Here is a 20,435-nt window from a genome sequence, read left to right on the forward strand (position 1 = left end):
TAAACCCACAACCCGCTACAGAATTAAATTACGCAAAAATTAAAAAAACATAATTCATTAATTAAAATTAATTATAACATAAATACACACTTTTCACACATATAATAACATAACAAACACTATAAAAAATTCCGTATTATTATTAAAAATTCGATAATTTTAAGAACCTATATTTTATACTTCGATATTTTAACTTTCTATATTTTTAACATTCGATATTACATTACTTACCTTAAAAACGATATTTTTGATGTCTATATTCTGTCCATTCGATATTTTGTCCATTCTATATTTTAAACTCGATATTATGTCCATTTGATATTTTTTACTCGATATTTTGACTGTTTACCACTCCAGCATCTGATGCTGGCACATTTGCCATGGAGTCTGCTCTCCCTTCTCCTACCTCCACCTTCAACAGGTTTATAATTTCCTTTTTAGGTTTATAATTTCCTTTCCCTTTCACTCTGGGTTTGCACCCTGGCACTTTAAAGACCTGCCCTTTCCTTCCGTTCCTAATTAGCTTCAATAGCCCATCACTGCACACTCTCTTCAGTGGGTGTCTTTAATTTGTCTGCAGCCTGCCCACATCAGGTCATCCCTCTACTCCACTCTTTTACTGCACTGGGCGTTTCTTGCACTGCTCGTCCATGTTTTTCTTTTTCTTGGGCCCTGATTCACAAAACCATTTTCATCCATAAAGACGCGTTAAATGCCCCAAATTGCACCATTAAGACCTGTCAGGAATTTTGATATGCAGAAAGGTTTTTCGCTTCAACAGGTTATTTACCCCAGCAGTGCAGCACAATCTGCAGAATTACACCCCAGGAGCGGGCGGGGAGTGGGAAGATCAAAGCGTGGTTTGCCTTGCAAGTTTGTGACCATAAACTTGTTAGTTGTCTGGAATTCACAAACTCCATTTCAACCCTTACCCACCCTGCAAATGGTAGGAGCTTTACTCCAGCAAAGGCCTACACTAATTCACCTCCCAGGTTAGGCAGAGCAAGGGATCACCTTCAAACATGAAGGTGGTGTAGGGAAGGAGTTTCTCCATGTGTAAAATCCTTTGCCCATGGACAAAAATATGAAAAGAATGAAAATAGGTTGTATGACACAACCACGCATGCCTACGCCACGCGTTCTTTAACAACGCGGTAGGAACAACAAATGAGTCTTGACCATGCATTCCTTTACCACACAAATCTTTACAGCGACTTGCCGTAGGAAAAGCGCTGGACTTTGGAACAGTATAATTTACTATTTCAACTCCAGTCCGCGCAACAGTAGAGAAAGCGTTGGAAAGTCCAACACTGCATTCATTACCTGACATGAATGCTAAAGAAGGTTAAGATGCATTTGTTGTTACGTCCGCGTTGCAATGGCAATGCATGTTTCTGCCATCGTTGTAATTGCTGTTTCCCATCAAAATGTACATTTGCTCAGCAGACTGCCTTTACTCAGCACATAATGAAAGTTAACATGGTGGGGGAAATGGGATCCTCAGGGATACGTCACATGGCATACCCTGGAAAACTTGCACCTGCCCAGCTTTCCAGGTGTGCTACTCTGAATGTTTGTGGATTCCTAAAGGTAGTGATACGGCATCTGTTTGTTGAATATCTGTGGAAAAATGCTTGCACAAGGTTAGGAATGACTAGTTGTTTGACAACTATCACAACCTAGTAGTTTCCGTGATAGATTCCAGCAGGTCAAAGCTGCTGAAATATATAGGGGGAAAAGGCCTGGAAAATGGCAAAAAATGCCAAATTCGATTTGTTAAAAATTGATTCTGCATATTATGGCTCATTTGTTTAATGAAAACATGGAATAGGAAGTATTTAAGGCTCTGCATAATATTGGCCCAGATTTATAGAAAAAAACTCGTTATTTGGTATCTCTCATCCAGACACCTAAGATCATCCAACGCAAAACGTTAGGTTGTCCCTAGGATTAAAAGAGCTCAGGGAGGGGGTGGGGGGCGGGGATGGGGGGAGTTTAATTGCAGGAACAGCAAGCTCTGGATCTCTCTCCCCACTAAACTTCGAGACACTCCAAATCTCCTATCCTTCAGGAAGTCATTAAAAACGTGGCTCTTTAATAACTAGCTAGTGGCCACATAAGACAAAGTATTCCACCTGTGCCGGAAGCAGCCCAAGACGCCCCAGGGCATGGGACTACAATATAAAATTTAAAATCAAATAAAGTATTTACCACACATGGTAAATACCTCAAGCTGTAATAATATTTGGTAAATACCTTACCCTATTCCAAACTACTTGCAATAAAGGCCTAAGAGTGCAGATTCGCCCTTGGTCTTTACCATATCCTGACTACTTGTCCTACATATGGCATTCCACAAGTCTGTGATCTTCAGATTCCTTTCTCACTTTAGATCAATGCTTTTTCATCTGTTTTTATCTCATCCGTCAGGTCCACCATTCCCCTGGGTCAGCAGCGGCCCAGGCTCTTCCTGCCATAGACCAGCCAAACGGATGTATGACGTTACAACGCATACTTTTACAACGCCTACCTTTACATCGCAAGTTTTACAACGCATACTTTTACAACGCATAGTGCTTTTAGGCGCTGGATAGTGAATTGTTGAATTTACTATTCCAACTCCAGTCCCCGTGGATAGTAGGGAAGGTGTTGGATAGTACATTAAACCTATTCCCTATCCTAGAGTGCCCCCCAGCGCAATGCGTTGTAATGGGGTGCGTTGTAAAAGTTGCGTTGTAAAGGCACTGCGTGGTAAAAGTTGCGTTGTAAAGGTTGTTTACCCAGCCAACCTGTTCAAAGAAGCACCACGCTCCAGAAGTCCTTTTCACCCCAAAAAATCATTACTACTACGGAATGTTTCAGTCTCTATGAAGTAAACTCCAAAAGCTGAGGTTTGTTTCTGAGAAGTAAAAAAATAAAATAAAGGCTTTGCTACTCAGAGAGTTTTCTTCCAGTGTGTGGTGGCTGTTGATCATTTTTCCACCCCTGGGTCCACCACGCTTCAAGACTGGGCAAATATGCCTTGGAAGGGTCGCCCTAAATAGGGTGGTCCTTCCACCTCAAAGAGGTGCGCCTCAGGTTATTGATTTCCAACAGCAAATCTAGTTGAGGCTCAGCAGTCGGAAACATACTGATTCCCCTCAGTAGCGTAATGAAACTTGAGGGGGCCCCCCTGCAAAGTACATGGAGACCCCTCCACATCGGACCCCCTCAGGAGCTCTCAGGCCAAAGCCTGCCGCCCTTGCGCAGCGCCCAAGGAGGGCCCTTGGAGCTCGGGGCCCCCACCACACAACAGAGGCCGCGGGGGCTAATGTTACTCCACTGGTTCCCATAAGGAACCATGGGTGTGGCACGGTGGGCGATGCACCCCTTTGTGGTGGCTCCTGCTCCACCAATCTCTAAATTAGGCCCTATGCCATCTTACAGTCTTTTTACATTTTGGAGCACTTTTCCCCTTTCTGAAAGACTATATTAAACCTTTACTTTGTTGACTTAAAAGGGGCGAGAAAGATGTACATTTGCGAGGCAGTTCTTCCTTCTTCACGTGAATGTGTTGCAACTGCTGCTAGAGGTCACTAGGGTACTCAAGTATTCTTAGTGAATATTGCTAATGTGCTGGTATTTATGCATCTTTGTAATGTGGCTTGGAAGAAAGCGGTTCATAAATAAATTAGGACAGATGATTCATGGTAAAGTATAGTTTGAAACATTATATTTTAGTCTTTCTGAGCTGACTGGTAGCTCTTACCAAGCTCTGAAGCCATCTCTGACAGGTAGAGGTCTACAAAAATAAAATCAAAAATAGGATTATCACATTACTTCAATTGTTAAAGAGCTATCAAAGATTGGTCTTGCACAAGGAGCCAAAGCTGGAGGTGTTGTCCATGAGCCACATTGACAACATTTGCCCCTTTGTCATTCTGGCTTAACCATTTGACCAGAATGTGCGACCCTTGGCATATAGGATTGTCTCCTGCTACCCAAGTCTTAATAATAAACACATAGAAAACGGATAACCTATGAAAACCCCTGTTTCGGGTGTCTGTAAGATAAGCAAAATTACATTTTATGTTTAGTCATTAGGGGGCATATTACCAAGGGTGGCGAAAGGCAATTATCGCCGGTTTAGCGGCGATAATTCTATTGCTCTATTAGCAAGCTGTCACTAACTGATGTTAGCGACAGCTTTTAGGCGATAGCCAGCAGTTTGGGGCCCGCTTTGCATGTTAGCGATATTTATCGCTAATGACATGCAAAATGGGCGTACCTAACTTGTTAGCAACTGAAAGCAGTCGCTAACGTCGCTATCGCCTATTAGCAAGGCAGGCGTAGCGATGGAAATATTCCCGCTATCGCCAAAAACCAACACCTGCTCAGACCAGTTCTTAGCCATGTTATCCAATGGGAGGTGGATAACATGGCTAAGAGCATTTCGTCGCTAATGCGTGAATATCGCTGTATTCTCAGCGATATTCACGCATTTCGCCGCTATCGCTGGATATTTTAGCACAATGGAGAAAAACGTTGCTAATAGCATGTTTTCTCCACTAACAGATCCAGTGATAGGCAGCGATAAAAAAATCGTCGCTAAGCCTATTTAGCGATAATTATCGCTACTTGTTGGTAATATGCCCCCAGGTCTTTTGCTGTAACTAAAATTATTCATACAGTCCACCCTCCTCCTCTAGTGGTTGTTGTGTCAGTCACTTTTTTTCTGCCCACTAAAGCAAACAGCTTGGGGTAATGGGCCAGCACATTCCACCATCAGCTAACTTCACTGTGACTTGCTATTTCTGCTATTTCACAAGGAGTACATCCACGCACAAAGCAGTTCCCTTCGGTGCTAGGGACTACCATGGCAATGAGTGCTCTTCAGGAGCAAAAAATTGTGGGGTTTATTTACAAGCCCCTTGAACCACCAGTGCCTCACTGTTAGTGACGCACCGGCAGCACAACCTGCTGTCCCATATTTAAAAAGACACTTAAAGCCACAGTGACTTTTTGGGTCCTTGTAAATATGGCCCCTTCTCACGCAACACTTTGTGTGAAAGTGGTGTGACATGGGTGTTGTGGGTTTTCCCATGCAACACCCTTGCATTCTGACGCATTTAAGAGAATTCATAAGCCTGCAAATGGGTCAGAATGCTACGCTACTGCAGGGGAGGCATAGTGAGGTGTAACAAGGAGAAATGCTTACATTTCTCCTCGTTTTTTCCTATTTCTATGCGTGCTGCATTTCTCAGCACACATAGGAAGAGGAAATCACCTCTTGTGATTGTTTATGTGCAGAAAGGTTTCCCTTCTTGCACATAAACAAAAAGGTCTCCCTTCTTGCACATAAACAATCATTAAAAAAATGACTTTTTGCAACTTTTAAATTTGCTGCATTAAGGTGCACTATGATGCAAGGGTGCCTGCATCGGTGCATGGCAGCTAATTGTGTGGCCAGCGCTGGGGAGAGCAAAGAGATCTGTCATATAATTTTAGATATGACGCATCCCTGTGCTTCGGAATTAACGCAGCGTGGCGCAGCGAAAAGGCTTGCTGCACCACGCTGCGTTAATGCCTTATAAATAAAGCCCAGCGTTTTTAGAAAATCCATTCTTTTATATTAGTGAGGGCCCAGCAGTCCTCCAACAATACGGTTTTACAAAAACAAAGACAAAACAAGCATTGTCAATGCCAAAAAGCTGACAGCCAAAACCAGACATATTGGCTTTGCCAGTGCCTGTTTTTATTGTGTCTCTAGCATTAATAGCATGCTTTAGCTATTCTTGCTAGTTGCTGATAGATAGATAGATATTTTTAAATTAAGAGCATTGGTGGGCATCATGCTGTGATCACGTCCCTACAATCACTTCATTTGCTTACTTTGATTTTCCTGTTACTAATATTCGGTCGATACCTCACAGAATGTCGCTTTTATGGATATAAACAAACAGCTAATGTAAATATGCCTCTTCCATGTTGTTCCTGCTACACATCTTTGGTTTAATTTATTACTAATAAACCTGCGATGCAGCAACTGTGGACAGCGCCATCATTTTTCCCCCAGTGTTTTAATATCTTATTTTATTTTTACGGCTTTTTATTAAAAAAATAAATAGCCACAGCACCACAAAGACGCATCTCCCCTCCTGCACGGGTTGCTGTTGTTATTTTCCCACCCGTGGCTCGGGTGACCCCATGTCACAGTGCCAGGGGGCTCCTCGAAGCGACAGAGGCATGAGTGATCAATGGCAGAAAATAATGCTAGTAATGGCGAGGTGTAGAGTGCAGGCCACAAACCAAGCTGGTTCTCTAATAAAGGGTGCCGTGAAAGCGTGATGGGGGAGGCAATGTAAGGCTGGAAGAAAATATTTACATCTTGAATGGACAACCTTCAGAATAAACCATTGCATATATTTAAACAAACAACACAGCTCTAATATGACTCTTAAAGGAGCCATCCTGTGAATGACATCACAATGTATCCCCAAAAACACAGTGACATCACCAGACAAAGCAACATTCTAGAATGCCTATTATTGGTGCTCATCCGTGATGCAGAGCCAGATACATCAAATTATGGGGCATATTTATGAGAAAATGTCAGAGCGCAGAGCTGCGTCAGAATTTGGCAGCGCCGACATTTCAAAACGCAGGGATGCACCGTATGCACAAGAATACGCTGCACCCCTGTGTTTTCCCTGGCGCACCCCTGTGTTTTCCCTAGCGCTGGTGCTAAATTTAGCTGCCTATGCAGGCACCTATATAGTGCAAGGTTGCCTGCATAGAAGGGAATGATTGTTTAAGTGCAAAAATGTGTCCTTTCCTGCACATAAACAATCCATAATGGCGAGTTGTAACTTCTATGTGTGCAGCATAACACACAGGACACATAGAAGTAGCAAATCATCATTATTTAATGATTGTTTATGTCAAGGGAGGGACACCTTCCTGCACAAAACAATCATTATTGACATTTTGCTCTTTCGATGTATGCTGCAGAATGCAGCACACAGAGAAAAAACAAAAATGAGTAGAAATAAAAGTGTTTCCTCGTTTTGCCATTTTAACGCCTGCTATTGCACGTTGTTAGTTTATGGCGCTTCCTCAGATTTACACCTCCTTGTAAATCTGGGCAGCGTCAAAAGCAATGGGTGTTGCGATGCAACGCCCACAGCAACACCGATTGCACCCCCCTTTCACACTAAGTGATATGTGTAAAGTGGCCATATTTACAAGGCGGCATTAAGCCACAAAAAGTGGCCTAACGCTGCTTTGTAAATATGGAGAAGGGCATATCGCTACACAAACGTCGCTAAAATTGACGGTCTGTTGGGGATTTCCCCTTGTAAATATATATCCCTTTGTTTACACTCGAAGACCCCTTTAAACAACCTAATGAAACATTTGCTAAACTTGACTTTAGAAAATGCTTGGATCCATCCGCGTTGCTATTAACTTCGAAGTTTTTTTTGCCTACAATTAATTATCACCAAGACTGTAAAAACTGCCTAGCACTGCTCTCTAGAAATGTGATAGATTTGCTTTGCAGTATTAATTCAGTGGTCTATTCAATATTCCCTAATGAAGGAAAAGGAATGATCTAGCCATTTCTTCAGCACTGCACACACAGGAACAGTCGATAACATCATTAAATCAATCGTTAATAATGCCATCAATCCAGGTTAGTGAGCCAGCAGCCATGACCTTTAATGCAACTGTTTACTCGCTTCCTTCTCATTTGTTCCTCACATCATAGATGATTTGCAAATGGTTCCAGAGCTGGGTTACTTTATTGCTTCGTTCTCTTCGTCACCGCCCTGACACAATGCAGATGAGTCTCATATCCGGAATAGATACAACCCTTAAAGCGTATAAAGTGAACGAAAAAATAGCTCCTCTCAGTTGCCCTGAGTTTCTATGTACCTGGATTGTCTCTCAGAAGCTCTAATTTGTCATTTTTCTTGATTCAGACACCAGTATAGATGATTCAGTGTATCCAATACAATCTCCTTTCTTTGTTTGCTATAATGGTTACATATTTCAGCTTTGTTTGGAATATTAGTTTAGTGTTTCAGCTTCAGCATTTCTCTTCTGGTCACATCTAAAACACATTTTTTGATTGATGCCTGCCAGACATGGGGACAAGTCGATAGCTGACCAGGAAAGCAACTCCGCCTACTGCTTCTTATTGGCTTTTTGTTTTGTCGTTCTTATTTTCTTGCTGTTTACTTGATGGTTTTATTTTTTTAGCCTGTCCATCTAGTTGTGTTTGTCCCTCCCTTGGACCATAACCTGCTTAACATCTCACTTATTGTCTCCTGTTATCCTTCCACAAGTGTCTGCTCATCACATTTTTTTCTTTTTCTAAAAGCACTCCATGAGGGTGCATTTATTTTCCCCATTTGCTAAGTTTTCCCACTTCTCACAGCACATTTCCTTTGATAACCTTATAAAAGTTTTACTTCAAATATCTTTTAGGTCTTGCCCGAGATACAACAATCACTTTCACCCTGCGACGATCTTTTGTTAACCAAAAAAAACCCTAACAAGGGCTTAGAGGTCAGCCATTACTTACCATTGGTTGGCTTCATGTCACTCTCATTTTGTTTCTTCTCATTTGTCACCACGCCCAGACATCAAGTCTGGTTGCACTTTACTTTGTGTGCTTATCACTTCAATGGAGCATGGACCAAGTGCTAATTAATGTCTTTATTAGTGTCCTTCCACTGCTCCTGCTCGGATTCATGTCCCTGTTTTCCTTCCTCCCCCCATTGTTCACAAAGTGAGGTGGCCTCTGGCATGCAAAATGTAACTTTTTTTTATTGCTTACCCTGTTGTTCACGAAGTGTGCCAGCATTTTGGCATGCAAAAATACAACATTCCAAACCGATTTCAGAAAATCATTAATGCACGGTTTCTGAAGACTCTTGTTACCCATGTGGCCACTCATTTCCCCATTGTGACTCACACAACCTCTACCTCACATTTTCCTGTTGCCCGTTCAGAGATTTTTCCTTCTATTACACTTGATTTCGGCAGACGTACCTCTCTATGCACTATGCAGGTGCAACATTATCACAGAGGTCATGGAAGAGGCAGCTACAGCACAAGTTGATGGAGACTGCACCTCGGAACTGCACAGCTGGACCCCATCATCTCACTGCAAAGACTTATCTCACTGTCAGCACAGTAGAGCACCCAGCACCCGTTCTTCTATAGCGGTTCAGCCACGCCTCTATGGTTTCTAAGCACTGTAAATAAAAGCACATTACAAACCTCAATCTACTACTCTCTCTAATGAACTGTCCTATTTCTCACCCTATACCTCTCTCAATATATCTGCTACCTCCACTCTCTGACTACTCTGATCCCCAAAAAACCTTTCTGGAATCTTCCCTACTCTATCTTTACTATGATCCCCAAAATAACTCTTTATCGACACTTCCCTCCTCTACCCCTGCCTTGTATCATCTCAAACCTATTATACTATTCAGATCTCCCAAACAAGCCTTTCTAAACCCTTACCTCTTACTCTCCCCCCCACTCATCCCAAACCTCCTTCGGCTGCTATGATCTGCAAATAAACACTTTCTAGACTCCTCCGTCCTCTATCTGTCCACTACCCTTTTCAATCCAACTAACAAACTCACATGCCCATCGCTCAAATTAATTTCATATTTTCCTATACTAATTCGCCACTAATCCTGTTAGGGTTCCCTAGTAGCATGCTACTCCTCAAAAAGTGCTTTGATGCCTCATATGGGTTACCAAGCACAGTATAAATGCAAATCCCTCCCTCTTCTATCTCTCCACTATCCTTTTCAACCCAAATACAGACTTAAATGTCCACCGCTCAAATGAATTTCATATTGCCCTATACTAATTCACCACAAATCCTTTTTGAGTTCCAGAGTAGCATGCTACTCGCCGAAAATCGCTTCAATGCCTCGTCAGGACGAGTAAGCGCTATATAAATGCAATTTAATAATTACAATTACATCAGAGTGTAGCCTTCTCTCACTACTCACATGTCCAACACACAAGAGCCCTCTGCAATAATAACTATAACCTATTTTTATATAGCACGCCAAACTGCCCTTTGTTCTCTATGCACTTTAAATACCAGGACATTACAGTACAGCTCACCCCTCCCATACCTTGTCTAGACCACCAAAAAACAATAAAGATAACTTGTTTTTATTTAATCTTTTAAACCTCATTGTGGCAGTTCGTAACCACTGCAGACAGCCAGTCCATCATCTGACAACAAAGCCTTCTGCTACTGCCCACATGTTGTCAAGATTACCCAGTAAAAATGATGATGCCTTGTTCTCTTGAATACCCCTTTAACCAAACTACACCCATTCAGGGCACTGGAGCAAACTTGCCAACATTATAGAAGAGGAAAGTGAGAGATTTTTAAAAAAGACGTATTTTCCCAATTGATTTCTATTGAAACAGAGGGAATTAAAACATTGGGAGTCTGCGGCCTCAATCGGGTCTATAGACATGTGTGCTGGAGCTACACCCACTGACCTCCATTGTTTATATTCAAATAATTGGATACAAAACTAAAATATACCAGCGTTTGAAATTTTTCTAGCAGGAAGTGCGCGGACACATTGTCAACAAGAAACAGTTTTATGCGGATCATTGCGTTTTCACTATGAATTTTTTTTGTCATGTAGGTTTTTTAAAATCAAAGACTCGCGGTAAAAACAGATTGTGGAATATTTTTATTTTCATTGTTGATGTCTCTTGGTTGAGAGTAATCAGGCTTCCTGCATTTGCCGTGACAGTTATGGTTTTTCATCCTCTGTTCTTGCAGATTTCACTAAATTCCTTGTTGGAGAAGGCATATTTTTTTTTAAGTCATTCTGCGCCCCTAAATCGATATGATATTGTAGTCCTACTTTTATGTTAGTGAAATGTCCCAATTTTTGGTCTTTAAACTCAGGTCACCCTAAACTTAGGATCTTAAGTGATTATGAGTAAAATCATGAGTATATCTGCTGAAGACTGATCTTTCTCAATGATTCTCAGCAATCATATATCTAGTCGCCCCACTGAAATGTCCCAGAGACGTAAAATAAAATTGCAATGAAGTCAATTCATTACCATTTTATTTTCTTCACTCCTTCCCAAATGGATCATCAGGATGGTGGCGGGGCTGCTGCTGAATGACAGCAGCAGAGAGAGCAGGGCACTTTCAATTTAAAGTGCACATGTCTTTTTGGCCGGCTGTCTTGCTACGGCCAGCCACTCAAGCGTACTTAAAACCTGTCTAACCCAGCTGTCTTAAGACCTTAATACATCGGGGGCACATTCTGAGCCTCACCTGCCGCTTTCCCGACTGCCACAGTTGTCTCCTGTCTCCCCTCTCGCCGCCTCAGCGCTTACATCCACCAGCGGCCGCAGTGTGGAGGGGGGCCCAGGGGCATCGGGACTTCACATCCCAGACCTCTCCGCAGCGGAAGACGCCGCCACACGCACTTCCCATGCCAGGAGGCGCACAAAAAGGATCACAGCCCCGGAGGAGGGGGGGACCTTAATACATCGGGGCACATCCTGAGCCTCACCTGCCGCTTTCCCGACTGCCACAGTTGTCTCCTGTCTCCCCTCTCGCCGCTGCAGCGCTTACATCCACCAGCGGCCGCAGTGAGGAGGGGGGCCCAGGGGCATCGGGACTTCACATCCCAGACCTCTCTGCGGCGGAAGACGCCGCCACACGCACTTTCCGCGCCAGGAGGTGCACAAAAAGAATCACAGCCCCAGAGGAGCGGGGGACCTTAATACATCGGGGGCACATTCTGAGCCTCACCTGCCGCTTTCCCGACTGCCGCAGTTGTCTCCTGTCTCCCCTCTCGCCGCCGCAGCGCTTACATCCACCAGCGGCCGCAGTGAGGAGGGGCATCGGGACTTCACATCCCAGACCTCTCCGTGGCGGAAGACGCCGCCAAACGCACTTCCCGCACCAGGAGGCGCACAAAAAGGATCACAGCCCCCGCGTCGCAGGATCGCGCGCGGGACTGCGCCGGGCTAAGCCCGGGCAAAGGGCGGGCCGTCTGTGGCCGTCCGGGGCAGGAGGAGGCAGGGCTGGGCCAGCCATCTAACAACCAACTATGGGTAAGTGCAAGAAAGTAACAAATGCCGAGGAGGGGGGAAGAAGGCCAAAGTACCGAGACATTCAGAGTCTATCATCTCCTACCTTTCATCAGCTGTCAGGGCCCTCTCAAAGGAAATTGCAAATGCCGAACAGGAGCTGGGTTTGCCATCCCCCCCCTCCAATAGATCTCATGTTACTGACATTCCTCAAGTCCCGCACATTCCACTAGAGCCGGAGGTGGTTGTGCTGAAACCTAATCCCACTGTAGCCACCACTGCCCTTCTTTCCCCTGGAAATCCTGGTAATCTCCCTGCTGTGCCATTGTTACAGGGGACCCAGGCGAGCGGTCACGAGCCAAAGATGAACTCAAAAAGGAGGAAAAATGTAGAACGTGTTTCTAATACTGCACCTGTGTCGAAGGACAATCTTGGCGACCAGTTAGAGGCTCTGTTTACTGCCCGCATCGAACCCTTGTTAGTGGGCATAGCAAAAGACATCGTGGAGACATTGAACACTTGCCTTGCTGGACTATTAAAGAAATTTGCCCTTATTGATACTCTGGTCAACAAACAGGCCCAAGCCCAGGAACTCCTTAAGGTGGCCGTGGCCCCCTTAGGCAACAGAGTTAATGATGTAGTTAGACCTTCTGAATCCATGCTGACTAACAATGGGATGGCCGTAGATAATCTCAGGACCCGGGACTCTTGCACAGTTCCTAATAGCCTAGATATTATTCATCCCAACTCAAGCCCCCTAGACAGCCATGTTCACTTACACCGCCCACCCATCAGTACACGGGTTAGGGGTTGCCAACTAAAATTAGACCTGCCCCCGGAGGCCGCTCCCTTAGTTGCAATATTCATCGGAGTTGCCCCACTCATTAAGGGAGAGTTACGAACCCGTGTCTGACCTAATACATAAGGCTAGACAATGGTGTGCTGACTCCTGTTGTGGACGGACAAATATCTCTAATAGGATAATCATGGCAAGAAGAGTGGGCTGGATTGGAAATCGTACCTAGTTCATAGAGGGGGACTGTGTTATAATAAACTTTGATAGCTCTGATTTGGCCGATAGATTGTTCTGGGATGGGTCGGTGATCTCAGAAACTGGCAACATGAGACCGGTTCCCCTGGGTTTTTTCTATCTGCCTTCAGATACCTTCTACCCACCCTCAGATACTTACTACGGGGCACGTCGCCCAGCTATGGCAGGGAGGGGTTGGAGTTCAGCATTAGGAGGTGTTTTCAGGCGGAAATCTATGCCCGCATTCTACAAAGGGGGGCTAAGGTATCCCGATGGCACTCCACCTTCAGAGAGCTCATACATCTGGTACGGGGCCTGGGCCGGTTCTGAGTAACCGTTTCTCCCCTCTTTCAGATACAGAGGAAATCGACTGACAGCTAGCCACAACGACGCTTGCCACATGTGGGGCTTCTAACCCCGATGTGACAGCGGCCTGTAAAATCATTAGCTGGAACGTTGCTGGCATCAGAGCAAAAAGGGCAGATACAGCTTGGGTAGATTTTGTCGCCAGCCACTACATTATAGCCATCCAGTAATCGTGGGACCCTTCCCCTAGTTTTTGGTTGGACGGCTTTACAAGTTTTGCCGTTCCGGCCATCTCAAGCATTGCGGGAAGAGCAAAGGGTGGCCTCATTTCCCTCTTTTCATTAAAACTCTTAGGGACACTAAACCCGATTGAGGTGGGTTCTCCTAACCTTCTAATTGTAGAATGGGTAGTTTCCCCTACCCGCAAATTTATCTTTATCAATTTTTATAATTCCTGGGTAAGGGACGATGGGAACGTACACATGGCCTCCCTGGAAAAGGCAGGGCCTGGCCATGTGGTGGGGGTCAAGGGGCCATTTGAAGCCAGGCAGTGTGCTCAGGCCTGCACCCATTTTGCCTTGCTTTCAACCATTATGCCCAGGGGTACTCAGTGGTGCATGGACCTAGTCTTTCTGTGGGGTGTCTTGAATTTAAACATCATTGAGAGCATGGATGGCATTGGACTGTGGTGATTTTTGTGTGTTTTTCGACTTTTTGGGGTGTTGTTGGGGCCTGGCCATGTGGGTGGGGGCCTTGAGGCCTGGTCCAGGCAGGGCGTGATCGTGATTGGAACCCAGCAATGCAGTCTGACAGTGAGGCACGCCATGAGCCGACAAAGGTAGCTAAGCCTAAAAGGAAGGTTCCCGCAAGGCTTCGACTTATGGTTGATGACGATGAACAAGAAGTGGTGTCTTCTGCTGCTGATGAACAGTCTGACGATGACCCAGTCATCACAGACATCACTCCAGCCACAGTGGGCATGCAGCAGACAAACATTTTCACCCTATCCCGAATGGATGCTGAGCGGGATGTGGGCGGTGTGGCACTGGTACCACCACCAACGCAGTTAACTACAACACCAAAACGACCTACAGCTTCCATATTTTCTCGTCAGAAGGGCCGGCAGGGACCTCCATCCAGCTCGACCTCCATTACCTGAAGTAGTGGTGCTGTAAGTGAACAACAGAAACAAATTCAGCCACGCCCATCCTCCACTTGATTTGGCATTGAAAGTCAAAGTAGCACCTCCACCACCAGCAGACATCTCCAGTCCCCAGTTTGGGACTTCTTTACTGTTAGCAAAAAGGTGGAAAACATGGTCGTTTGTTCGATTTTTAAAGTATCAGTTAGTCGGGGTAAGCTTGGTACCAACTATGGTACCGGAGGCCAGAGAGGTCATCTAAAAAATCACCACCCTATCCAGTGGTTTTCTAACCTAAGTAAGATCGAGGAAGTCCAAAGTAGAACTGATCCAAATGTATCCATTGACATTGCATCTGATGCTGACGAGGGGCTGATTGTGCAGGAGGGAAGTCAAGAACCGACCGACATTTTTTCTGGTACACCCAGTACCCCTGGCAGCAGCACTGCAGTGGTAGCGCTCACACCCTCTACCCCTGCAACATGTATGAGGCACACTAAGAGTCTGGGACAGACACCAATGCAAAAAATGAAATCAATGAGCCTAACTGGTTTGAAGTCTGCATCATCATCATTATCATCACGTAAAACGGTCCAGCTCACCATTAACAGCGTGTTTTGGTCGGATACGCCATTTGAACGCAACCACCCAACGGTACGTCTGTATAACGCAAAGCTGGCTAAAATGCTAGCGCTGGACCTTCTCCCTTTCTCTTTCGCGGAAGCGGTGGGTTTTCTTGAATTTGTGGCAACAGTCTGCCCTAAATGGAAGGTTCCTAGCCGGTCCTATTTTGCCAGGGTTGCTGTTCCAGCACTACATCAAGATGTGCTGGAGGTGATTGGCGCAGCTATTCTGAAGAGTGCTGTTCACACTATCCACATGACAACAGACATGTGGACCAGTTGCCAAGCCCTTGATTACATGTGCATCACTGCACACTGGGTCTCTTTTGCAGGGGTCGAACAACAGTTAAAACAAGCAGGTGTTGACACGGAGAAAGTTTTTCAAACTACTCGCAAACATGCAACAGTAGGCATGTTTGCCATGGAGAAATCTCACACTGCACGTAACCTTTTGGAGGAGTTTAACAGGAAGGTCAATGAATGGCTGCATCCAAGAAATCGCATAGTTGGTTATGTGTCCACGGATAATGGCAGTAATATAGTTAGGGCTATGACTGATGGTGGATATTTCAGAGTGCCGTGTTTGGCGCACAGTATTAACATCGTGGTGCAAGAATTCTTGAAAAAAGAAGAGCCAGTCATCAAATTACTGACCACCTGCCGAAGAATCTGCACACATTTCAGCCATTCTTTTAAGGCCCGGAAGGAGCTGAGGAGCATTCAACATGAACGTAAACTGCCAGTCAAAGGACTAATCCAGGAGGTGGCAACACGTTGGAACTCAATCTTTTACATGCTTGAGCGTCTGTCTGAGCAGTGGGGGGTAATAAATGAGTATGTCTATAAACTGGGTTCTACGGACATAGAAATGAGGCTAGAGTTGGAGGAATGGAAGCTAATTGCAAGCCTGACAGACATGCTTCGTCCTTTTGAGGTCTTGAATGAATGAATGAAAATTGTTTTTGTATAGCGCAACGTTCACTCCAGGGAGCAGCTTGGCGCTTTTGGACATGGCTGGACGGAGAGCATGGCGGGGAGATCAATGGTGCAGTGCAAGAAAAGGAGGGATAACAGGGAGTGCTCATATTAATGTTAAAATCTTCTGGTCTGAAGTGCTGAATATCCATGTTTTGAGTAGCTTTCTGAAAGCTGGTTCATTGTTGGTGTGTCTTAGTTGTGTTGGCAAGCAGTTACAGGCCCTAGTTCCGAGTGCTGCCAGGGTTTTTCCTCCTCGGGTTTTCATTTTTAAATTGGGGATGGTGAGCAGATTTTCGGCTGAAGACCTCAGAATTCATTTGGTTATGTATGGTGCGATTTTCTTTCTTAGATATTGTGGACCAGTTTCTGTGGTGACTTTATAGATGATGGTCAGGACCTTGAAAAGGATCCTTTTGTGTATTGGGAGCCAGTGGAGGGTTTTCAGGGCTTCGGCCGAAGATGACCGTTTAGGGAGCCCCAGCACCAGCCTTGCGGTGGCGTTCTGGAATACTTGGAGTCTTTTGACTACCGTCTTTTTTGTCCCTGCATAAAGGCTGTCCCATAATCTAGACATGATAAAATCATTGCCACCGCAACAGATTTCCTCGCGTGCAGAGGGAGCAGATCGAAGAATTTCCTTAGTGCTCTGATGATTTGGAAACACGTGCCTGCCATAGTCAGTGCCTGTTTATGGAAGGAGAGTGACGGATCAAACTTGAAACCTAGGTTTTTGGCTGTATCTACTGTGGCTGGCGGAGGGTCTGAGTTTGCGGGCCACCATTGGGTGGGGTTGAAATTGTTTGCTTTTCAGAATGGCATAATCTCGGTCTTGGAGCTGTTGCACCTGAGATGGTTTGACTCCATTCATTTCATGACCGATGTGAGGCAGTGGCGAAATATTTCTTCTGCTTCGGTTGAATTTTTGTCCAGGGTGAGGATCAATTGCGTATCTTATGCGTATGTGATTGCTTCGATATTGAAGGAATCAATCAGAGTAAGGAGAGGGGACATGTATAGGTTAAAAAGGGTTGGGCTCAGGGAGGATCCCTGAGGGACCCCCGAGGATAGTGGTTTTCCTCTGGATTTATAGCTGCCTAGTGTAACAACCTGGTTCCTGTTTCTGAGAAATGCTGTAAGCCATTTATGGGATTTGTCATTTACTCCACTTTGTTTTCCAGGAGGATGTTATGGGAGACAGTGTCAAAGGCTGCGGAGAGATCCAACAGAATCAGCACCGCCTCTTTGCCTTGATCTAGGGCCCATTTCAGAGTATCTGTGGTGTGGAGTAGTGCTGATTCTGTTGAATGTCCCGTTCTGAAGACTGCTTTTTTCGGATGTAGGCTGTTTGAGTTTTCCAGGAATTCGGTCAGCTGTGTATTTACCAGTTTTTCTGCGATCTTACTTAGGCAGGGAAGTAGGAAGATGGGCCTTAGATTGGAAAGGGTCGTGGGGTCTGGTAATTTCTTCTTTTGCAGGGGTTTAACCGCGGCCGTTTTCCAGATGTCCGGTATTCTTACTGTTTGGAATGTAGAGTTTATAATTCATGCGTGAAGTCAGCAGGAAGGACTGTTCTTTGGGCAAAGCTATCCCATTGTTGGTCATGCTAGAGCACCAACTGTAGAGGTGTCTTCAACGTTCAGAGATCATGCTGAAAAGCGAGAAGCATATGGTTTGGCGGAGAAGTTATTAAGGCGCCTACTTCGCAATGAAAGGCTGCAAAACATACATACAGAACAACAATACATTTGTGCCACTATTCTGGATCCACGGTACAAAAAGGCAGTGGCCAGCAAAGCATTCATTCCTTTTGATGAAGCAGATGTTTCAAAGTACAAACATTGGCTCGCTGTGTCAGCCACTCGGTTCGAAAAAGAGCGGATGAAATTGCACGGAGACAGCACAAGTACAACTGAATCAGCAGGCCATCCGGCGTCAAGTTCCACTTCTGAATCCATGGCCGAAGGGAGTCACTTTCCCTCACAGCCGTTAACGACACCAGCAACGGTGTCATCATCATCCTCACCTGCACCAGGCCCAAAAAAAATATTGTCGGAATTGGATCGGCTAACTCAGCATGGGTTTGCTCGGTCCACTGCTGCAAAGGCCACAGATTTTACACAAAGTGGAGCAACCCTGGAGAATCTTGAGTCGGTGGTGCAGGCCTATCTGGATGACCCAACAGAGGTCTGTCTTAATGAGAACCCATTGGTGTATTGGTATAGGAAAAGGTCTGGATGGCGACTGATCAGCAACCTGGCTCTAAATTATTTGTCTTGCCCACTCGCAAGCGTGTGTTCTGAACGTGTTTTCAGTGCTGCTGGTGCCATTGTAACTTCAAAAAGGACCCGCCTCTCACCCAAAAATGTGGAGAGGTTAACAATAATCAAGATGAATCAGCACTTCATACCACCCGATTATAAAATACGTGAATGCACGCAGGAAGAAGAGGACACCGACTTAAGTGACGCCGACAGAAGTTTTTCTCTGTCACCAGATCTACTCCCGTCTCAATTCATAGACTTTGAGGACGAGCTCTACTTCCCTGACACCGAGGCCTGAAAATTACTTCCTTTTTTTCCGTACTTATTCACTTTTATTCCTGTGTGTCTTTCTTTGTTTTGCAACTTTTACCACAACAAAACTCTAATCACCTAATCACAACAAGTCCATCATCAGCACTGTCTTCATCTTATTTTCCTTATTGATTTGAAGGTGCCGCAGTCTGCATTCCTGATGTTCACAAGTTCACAACTCAATCATGCTCCTCTATCCTCCTCCTCCAAACTCCCCCTATCCATTTCCCTCAAGGCAGATGGATGGATTATGGAGAATAAATAAACTTTGTCTTCGTAGATGAGTCCCCTCAAGTGGGACTGAAATTACTGACTGACTACATGCTTGCTGATTGTTGACAGACTTACTTCTGAAATTGACAGGAGAGGCTGCCCTGTGGGCCCTCACTTTCCGAAGAAGATGCGGACAGAAAGTAGAACAGGTAATGAATAATGAGAAGATGGCATGCAGTGGACAGCAATGGCTGTCTGTCTCTGTTGAAACCAATTGCTGTTTGTTTTTTGTGTTTTTTGTGAACAGCGCAATTTGCCATGTTTAGATTATAACAGTATTGCAGGTTTTTGGGGGTTTCTTTGGGGGTGTTGTAGATTTGCGGTGCTGGGTCGGGGGGTCTGGGAGCACTGCTGGCACAGTCTAATTTTGATTGCATTTGTTTTTCAGGAAATCCATGGTGGAAAAGGGGAGTTATGGCCTAGCTGCAGAGCGCGCTTGGAGTGATTTTGGAAAGAGGACTAAATATTTCTAAGTGTGAGTTTTTCCGGTTTTGCTTTTTGCCTGTTTTGGGGTCTTGTACTTTTTTTCGCCTGGGTTGACGGGTCTGGGGGCATTGCTGGGAAGGTCTAATACCGGATAAAAGTGTTTTGGAGACAACCCATGGTGAAAAAGTTTGTCACTTTTCAGAGTTTTTGCTCACTTTTGTGTTTTCGGGGGCCTGCTTGGGGGTGTTCCTGGTGTTTGGAGGGGTTTGGGGGGTCTTGGAGCAACACTGGGTATGGATAGTTTTGATTGCAAGTGGTTTGAAGAAAATCCATGGTGGCAAAGGAGAGTTAGGGCCTAGCTGCAGAGGGCGCATGGAGTGATTTTGGAACTGGGCAAAAATATTTCTAAGTGCCCGTTTTTGTATTTTTGCTTTTTGCCTGTTTGGGGGTGTTCTGTTTTTTTGCGGGTGGGTTGACGGGTCTTGGGGCATTGCTGGGAAGGTCTAATGTCGGAATCAAGTGGTTTGGACAAAATCCATGGTGAATTTCTTTTCCTGTTTTTGCTCACTTGCCTGTTTTTGGGGGCTGTTTGGGGGGGGTTCCTGGTGTTTGGGGAGGGGTTGGGGGGTCTTTGAGCAATGCTGGGCATGCCTAATTTTGGTTGCAAGTGGTTTGAAGAAGATCCATGGTTGGAAAGGGGAGTTAGGGCCTAGCTGTAGAGCGCGCATGGAGTGATTTTGGAACTAGGCCTAAATATTTCTAAGTCCCCGTTTTTGAAATTTTGCTTTTTGTCTGTTTGGGGGGGTTCTAATTTTTTGCGGGTGGGTTGGCGGGTCTTGGGGCATTGCTGGGAAGGTCTAATATCGGAATTAAGTGGTTTGGACTAAATCCATGGTGAAAAAGGGGGGTTAGGGCCTAGGGTTAGAGTTAGGGTTAGGGTTAGGGTTAGGGTTCTGAAATCGCTCTTTACACTTTACACATAGCTTGAGGGG

This window comes from Lissotriton helveticus, chromosome 8, assembly GCF_964261635.1.
Source record: "Lissotriton helveticus chromosome 8, aLisHel1.1, whole genome shotgun sequence".
Taxonomy (NCBI): Eukaryota; Metazoa; Chordata; class Amphibia; order Caudata; family Salamandridae; genus Lissotriton; species Lissotriton helveticus.